Raw genomic sequence first — 7,177 nt, 5'->3', positions numbered from 1 at the left:
TTTTATTTCTAGCAATCAATTCCTTCCTTCTTTCATAAAAAGTCTATCTACAACACTCACCGCATACCAGTCCTCTTCAGTGCTATTATCTGTTAAAGGTCTGTCACAATGCGACCAGGTGTAAAGGAGCGTACATTTGTCCAAGATACATTGAACACGACACTTGCGCTCGTTAAATGTTTTGTGTTCATCAGTCAGGTAAGGCTCGTGACTGCAAGACACAAAGGATCGATAAACATAATTATATTTCAATCGAAAATGTTCGTATTTCTTTTTTTTTTCCTTATTGTTGCGTATTTCTCTGTAATAAGTGCAATTGTTAAAACTGGTTACGTGTAGAAGTGCATACTCTCAATATATTTAGAAACAATGTCGTATTATCATAATTGTATTGATACCATCACATATACGGAAGCATTCGAATAATTTTTACCTTTTTCTTTAAAAATGAAATATCACTTTTTCATTGCATGAATAGTGGTAATTTTGACAAGTGAAGATATATACATTTAACTGGCCTTGCTAAGCTGTGCCTATATTTTACATAACACAATACGATTTTTATAGTCTATAAAAGACAAGAAAAGTATCTGAAAGCATATTAGATATAGAGTACATATTCGGCATCTATTTGTTTATTTCTAAGTAATCAAAAGATATAGCCATAGTTGTGCTCTTTAGAAATAAAATTGCTGTAAAACGAAATCACCTTTCTTATCAATTAGACATAAAGCTCATTTCAGATATCGTGTTCATGTCGAGTTCCAGCCGTTATTTTATCATTTCCACTAATTAAGTTAAATGTTTCGTCTTAAACTGATAATTTACCATGAAATAGAAATTCGGAAATAAAATCAGAAAGATCAATGCAAACTGTTTACTTCCTTAATTAGCAATACATTGAAGCAGTAGTTTGAACAACTAAGAGCCTCAGTTTGAAATACATACTAGACATGTTTATTAAAATTTTCTTATAATTTGTTTATTCCAACACATTTCTTGTCTGAATAACAGCTATTTTGGCTTCAGCAATTTCAATATAACTACGGCTCAAATATCTATCTAGCGTTATTTCACTGTTAGAAAAACCCTATACTATATGAATGAATAAGTATCACTATCGTATGTATCTAAGTTTTATTAGCCAATGCATGATTTATTGTTTTGTTTTTGATTAAGTCAGTCTTATATGTTTTGTTTTTGATTCAGTTAGTCTAAAAATTGTTTAGGAAGTACATAATAAACCACTCGTAAAGCCTGGACAATCTAGATAAGCTGTACGTGCTATTTTGACTGAAAGACCTGAATTCAAACTTAACCTAATTATTAGCTCGTCTGACGTTTGAAAAAACCTCTTCTAGGTATTGTCGTCATTTGATCGTCTGCGTTGGCCTGGGTTAAATTTTTTTATTTGGTCCAACATTTCTTAAAAACGATGGAAATTACAGCTTTCAAACTTTAGACACTTGTTTATCATCATTAGGTGACTATGTAGGCTAAGAATCATAACTCTGATATGCATGTTCTCTGAATTATAGCCCTTTCTCGTACTTATAAAACTGATTTTCTTTGTTAAATTTTTTGTATAGGTCCAGTTTTTCCAAAAAAAAATATCAGAGCTACAGCTTTGAATCGTTGCACACTTGTTTATCATCATTAGCTGAGTAAGTAGACCAAGAACTATAAAACTAACCTGCATTTTATCGCAATTATGGCACCTTTTTGTACTTTGAAAATCTGAATTACTTGTTTAAAATTATTTTTGTTTATGTCCACTTTACTTGAATACTATAAAGACACTAGCTTTAAAACTTTGAAAACTTGTTTATCAGCCTTAGATGAGTACATAGACCAAGGGCCATAAGTCCAATAAACATTTTGTCTGGGCCTTTTTCACTTAGAAAATCAATGTTTCTTGGTTGTTTTTTGTTAAGTTGACTTTCCTTGAATACTTTTTTTCATCAATTAAGATGAGTTAGAAGGCCAAGAACCATATCTCTTTTCTTACATATTGTACGGTACCTGCAAAAGAGCGGTGGCACCTGCAGGCGGTGCTCTTGCTTATTCATGATATTGCCAAAAAATAACAAATGTACTGAATAGGAAAATAACGAAATAAGTAATTACTTACAAATAATTCGTGCGGACTTTTGATTTTTATTCATTTGAAATATTTTAGAACGATATATCAAGCTTACTTGATACAAGTATTCTTAACCTTGATATCCATACACGCAGATGTGTGTAATTAAACAGTTTACCGTCAAAATTGTCGGGTTAATTTCTACACAGTCGACGTCAGATGGCAAATGGTCTTATGCATTACTTCTCTACTGGATGTTTGCACAGCTCCCCAAACTACCGAAAAGCTAATTGCTGAAGTGCTTTCAGCAGAGATTTAGTTTTAATAGAACAACATCTACTTTTGCCTCGACTTTTTTTGTGGAACAGAAACTCTATGTAAGTGAATGTGAAGTGACGTGAATATTTATTATTTGAAAATGAAAATGCCAGTAATTTTATAGTCGAAACGTGTTATTCTTGATTTTCCCTATGTCAAAAACAAAACAAAACGGAAACTGGCATCTGTATACAAAATGTTATTTCATATACTTTGAATGCAATTCTGATAAAATAGAAGATAGTTCTGACAAGAAATGTCATTGAAATGAATATGTTCTAAATCTAAACTCACAAAAACTAATGTAATATACATAGGACAAAATATATCATTAAACAGCATTGCCAAATAAAAACAAATCTTATAATAATAATATCTTGTGTTTTGTTTTCTTCTTAAATTGATCCCTTTTTCGGTTGTGAGAAAGGAAAATGTAATCGATCCTGTTTAGAGGTTTAGGCTTTCTGAACTGATCTTTTTGTAAAAGCTATTTTCATCATGTTTTGAAAGACATCGACGGTTAATGACAAAGCAAATAGGAGCCATTCCAATCGATACAGTCACTCAATCTTTATTAACTTAATCCTTAACAAGAATACGATGACATAAGGCGAGCAAACATTCATAATGGCAAATTCAAGGGAAAAGCAACGTAAATGGAATGTCAGTCTGGGTCAAACAAACTTCAGAAACTTAATTCAAATATTTCACTGGAATTTACATCAAGACTTTACTAAATAAACTACATGAGATATTTAAACACTGAAAGGTTGTACATAACTTCTAACATCCCTTAAAAGAGAATTCCTAGAATTCCTATAGCTTTTTTCCTTTCATAGATTTTTTTTCAATTCACATATATGATAGGAAAATTTGTGCTGAAAACAATGAACAAATAAAAACAATGGGTCACCAGGCTTGTTTTTGTGAAAAATTGTTTTGAACACACCCACTGTTGCTGAAACTGCCAGCGAGTTTTCATAATTTTCTGCTTTTTTATAAATACCAACCAAAATATACATCAAGACAGCACAATAAAGTTTATTCTTTTTACAGATTTTATTATATACTTATTTGATATCATAGTCATATTTGTAATACTATATCCGTACAATAATGGGTACAAATGAAAAATAAATCTTGTTTCCTATTCACTTTTGTGAACTTTTTCCAATGAAAAATATCCATAGTGAAGAGTATTTTTTTAAATTTTGAAAAAACTGTTTCATAGAATTTTTTCCTGTTTTTCTTGTGTATGAATAATTGTATTGTGAGCATAAAAATGGCTAAAATGTATAGGTCACCAGGCTAAAGTTTATGTTAAGACCGCTTGAATACAACACCTGTTCGGACGAAAATTGGCGCGAACCTGACCAAACTGATTACATGTATATCTGCTAGAAGTTAAAAAAAGTTTTTAAAAAATCTATATTCTTTCTATAATTGAATACTAAATAATCTGAAAGTTGATATTGTCTTATCAGTACTAAGTCAATTGTCTTACATTATATGAACGACACTGTCTTTGTACTAAAATGCGATGTGAAAACACTACCACAAAAATGGCAAGATACCTGTCAGGCAAGGTACTTGTCAATACAACATAAACCAGTATCAACATTTGATTACTGATAAAACTTATCAAAAATGTTATTTCATTCAAGATTCCTCATATTTAAGATTGTCTGTCACATGTTTCAACAACTGTTGACTTCACTTCAGTTTTCTATAGAAAGTGTCGGCTGCGCAGAAAGATGCGCATAAAAACTATAGGAATTTCCTTTAAAACATTTAAAATGTTATAGAACAGAAAACATCACCTTCTACGGTCACAATATTATTTCGCTTGGAAACGGCGCTAATATTTTTAAGCAAATTAGATATTTTGTTTTTCAACAAAGCACAAGGAAAATAGAAAAGCAGCTGAATTTAATTGTTTTTCTAGAAGAGGTAAATAACGGTAACATTAAATTACGAGGCAGAAATGCAAGTAAAATCAGAACATTAAACTTGAAACAAATTCGGATGTTTAGATGTGTTGAAATTGTTTCAGGGAATCTATTATGTCCCTGGTATTAAGTGTTACAAAGTCAGCACTATTGTCTTTCTTAAGGTAAGTGTTAACAATAGATGGTTTTGATGTAAAATAATTCAAAATGATAACATAAAATAAGCAGCTGCAATACACGTATATAAGAACACAGTCTGATATCATTTTATATATGTTAATCTAATCTACACACTTGTATTAATAGTTCCATTAAATCTATATTTTTTCTGTACGCAAAAATGTCATCAAAATGCGATATTAAGAAGCCCGTTGTTAAAACTGACCAGAGAACCAAAATTTTCAAATAGGTCTAAAAAGCTTAATTGGCTGAATTTTCCTCCGAGATATTGGTTCTTTAAAACAATATGGTTATTAAGATTTAAAATTGTATAATGATATTTATTTCAAACGTACGGAACCTTCTTAAGCAGCCAGTCTGGTCTCACTTTTAAAGTGGCTTCTTCTCGGCGATATATGACAATTTTGTGTCGATTCGCCGTAAAACCCAACTCACTCACTCACTCACTTTTAATGTTTAGATGCATTGCAAAAAGAACTTCTATATCAAACAATATTGAACGAAACCATATTTATAAAATGGTATAAAAGAGCATGCACAATTTATTACATGATCTCTCTTTTCATCTCGCATGCTATTTTTGATTTGCCACATGATCATTTGAAGCAAATCAAGATATAACTATCTCGTAAAACATTATTCATTCGAGAAAAAAAAACTCATTAACTAATTGCAACTGTAGCTATTTAATCAGTGATTGTGCTCTGATATAACAATAGTACACTGTACGATGAGCTGACAGTTACAAGGTCAATTATGATATATCGGCAACAAAGTGAACCAAAATTTGTTTACTTGATTTGCGATAGCATCGTCAACTTAGAACTGTTTTGTAAATATATAGTTTTCAAATGCTCTTTATTAATACAGCAGTCAAGTAATAATAAGGTAATGTAAGGGATATCTTACGGTATAAACTAATTAAATACGGTGTGAGGGGAAATATATTGAAAGTTATAAAATCTATGTACAACAACGTTAAGTCAAAGATCAAGAGTTTTGACTCATTATACGAAAGTTTTATATGTACATTAGGGGTCAGACAGGGCGGGAGCCTGCCCCCTTTATTGTTTAATGTACCTTAATTATATTGAGGAGGTATTTTTATTAAAAGGCATTGAAGGCATTGACATCGGAACTATAAAGATTTGTTTACTTCTATACGCAGATGATGTCGTTTCATTTTCCAAAAGCGCGGATGGGTTACAAAAGTCTTTAGATGTTTTAGCTGAGTATTGTGATAGATGGAAGTTGACAGTGAATGCAAAGAAAACAAAAAATCATTGTTTTTAGGAAAGGAGGTAGACTTAGTAGAATTATAAGATTTATGTATAAAAATAAAGAATTGGAAATTGTAAGCAAATTTAAGTATTTAGGAGTGTTATTTAGCTCATACGGCTCATTTAATGAGACAGATAAGATGCTAGCAGGCCAAGCACTAAAAGCCATTTTCAAAATGAATAAATACTTATATAAATTTACAGACTTACAACCTAAACATACTCTTGATCTATTTGACAAACTCATATTACCAATACTTAATTATGCTTCTGAAGTATGGGGATTCAACAAAGGGTCACAAGTCGAATGTATACACTAAGATTTTTGTAAAAGGTTACTTGGTGTTAAAGTCACAACCCAGAACACTTTAATTTATGGAGATACGGGTAGAATGAATCTTCAAACTTGCAGAAATTTAAACATTATTAAATACTGGTTGAAAATCTGTAACTCTAATGAGGAGAAATATATTAAACAGGTCTATAATTGTTTAAAAAGTTATGTCGAGTTAAATCTAGATAAAATAAATTGGGTTTCAACAAGACAAATATCAAACAGGGAATGCCACGTACCAAAATCGCAGCCTCCCCAAAACGAAACCTACAGCACATATATTATCAAGGTTAGGTTATTATGATGTCTGGCTTTCGCAGGGGGTAGGGGATGTCAACATCTTTCTGCTTCATTTGAAACAGCGTATTGAGGACATATACGTACAAGAATTAAGAACAAGTTTACATGAATCGAGTAGAGCTATATTTTATAGAAATATATTTGACTTCAAATTTAACGATTATCTGGATATTGTAACTATAAAAAAAATCGGTTTGCACTGTCTAGATTAAGATTAGCCTCTCATAGACTTGCATTGGAAACAGGCAGATGGAGAAAACCAGGAAATATCCCTTATGACGACCGTAAATGTACAAGGTGTAATGCACTTGAGGACGAATATCATTTCGTTATGGAATGCCAGGATTTCTTAAGCCTACGAAAACAGTATATAGAAATTATTTCTGGCGCCATCCTAGCTTTATTAGGTTTTTACAGTTACTTAAAAATGATAATATTAATGATGTACATAAGTTTTCCATTTATATATACAAAGCTTTGGAAGTAAGAAATAATACAAATAGGGTCTAAAGGTATGTAGACGTACACTTGTCATATGCATATATTCTTACAGAGCCGACATATACCAGGTTAATCTATGTTCATTGTTGTCGTTTTTTAAAATATACTTTCAGTGCTAAAACATGGATGCCGACCTATTCACAGTAGATTTATCACCAATGAAGAGTTCAGTTTGTATCCCACTTTCCAGAATTTTCATGTCAAGTCCTGCATGTATCTCATTTGGGACGAA

The sequence above is a fragment of the Mercenaria mercenaria genome, chromosome 1, assembly GCF_021730395.1.
Source record: "Mercenaria mercenaria strain notata chromosome 1, MADL_Memer_1, whole genome shotgun sequence".
Classification (NCBI taxonomy): Eukaryota; Metazoa; Mollusca; class Bivalvia; order Venerida; family Veneridae; genus Mercenaria; species Mercenaria mercenaria.
Note: the sequence above shows the minus strand (reverse complement) of the source record.